Here is a 1448-nt window from a genome sequence, read left to right on the forward strand (position 1 = left end):
TTTTTGATCAAATATCTTTTTGTACAATTTCAGTTTCGCATTTGCCATTTTTCACTGGTGTCTAATATTTTTTTCTCTTCTTGTTCTATTCCTTGCCCTGCTGCGCCGCTTAAACACAGAGTTGCCAGAGGAGCAGGCCATAGTTACGGGCATCCAGCCACGTTATCGTATCGGCGATTTGGTTGATGGCAATTGCTCAATTAAATACTCCAAGCCGGCTGCTAATTTGACATGGACTATTAATGGTATTGTGGTAAGTTGCGGCGCTTATTTTGCTACCCTAACAATGCTGTTTTACAATGCTTTAAATTCTTTACTGGCCGTCATGGGTGCTTAATTTTTTATGTTTCCCTTTTGGCCAGAATTTCGTGTGATTTTTTGTTCGTTTTTTTTTTCAATTTTCTTGGTGCCTTGCAAATTTTCAATTGTTATGCATTAGCGAAAAGTGTTTTCTTCTAATGGGGTTTAGAGCAAAAAGTGTGGCGAGAGGAAGCTCAGCGGTAAATAGGTGCCAATTTAAAAATTGATTGCTTGCCGCATAAAAGTTGGCATCAAAGTTCTCAACTTTTAAAAATAAAATTTCGAGTAGGCATTGATTTTGCTTTCGTTAGCTCGCCAAGTGGAATTTGTGTCCAATTAGGGTCAATAATTAGAGCTAACTGAAAAGAGAATGTGAAACAACAAATGTTGTGGTAAGTGTAATGGAGAACTTAGAGACTTGAGAGCCGTTTTTCAGTTACGAAACTCCTTAAATCTTAAAATATTGGCAGAAGTGTTAAGTATGTATTTCATTGTAATTTACTCAACTTAATTGAAAATTAATCCCACTGAATATAAATCTAACTGAGCTTGAGATGAATGGAAATTACTGAATGAAGAATAAAAATTTATTTTCCATTCAAACATTGAAATATTATGAATAAAATTGTATTTTTTATTTGAATAATAATTCCCTCGAAAACGCTCATCCTTGGTATGGACCTTAGTTAGTTGGTTACAGATCCACAAAATGATGTGCATATGTGTACATATGTAGTAAAAAATTAAGCTTAAAAATTAAGTTTTGTTTTGCACTTTTATTTCTTAAAAAAAAACTGAAACGCAAAAAATTTAGATTTTTATAAGCAATAAATAAAACTCAGAAAATTATTTTTATAGTTTTTTCTTTTTGATTTGGAATCTAAAAAAATAATAATTACTTGCGGTCCCTGGCTATTTTACAGCTTAGATTATGTGTCTAGAAATCTGAATAAAACTTAAAAACGAGGGTAATAATATAACTTCTTTCCCGACTTCCTTTTACTGAAGCTAACATGAAACTTGTGTTGTATGTACTGAGCATTTTATTATTTTCTAAAGCTTACATAGCAAAAAAAATGTCAAATAGGCACCCTCAGTCCAATTAAATAAAGTATTGCGCGAAAATTCTAAAAATGCTTTAAAAAAAA

This window comes from Rhagoletis pomonella, unplaced genomic scaffold (genome assembly GCF_013731165.1).
Source record: "Rhagoletis pomonella isolate Grant_MI unplaced genomic scaffold, Rhpom_1.0 Rhpom_scaffold_00003, whole genome shotgun sequence".
In the NCBI taxonomy this organism is placed as follows: Eukaryota; Metazoa; Arthropoda; class Insecta; order Diptera; family Tephritidae; genus Rhagoletis; species Rhagoletis pomonella.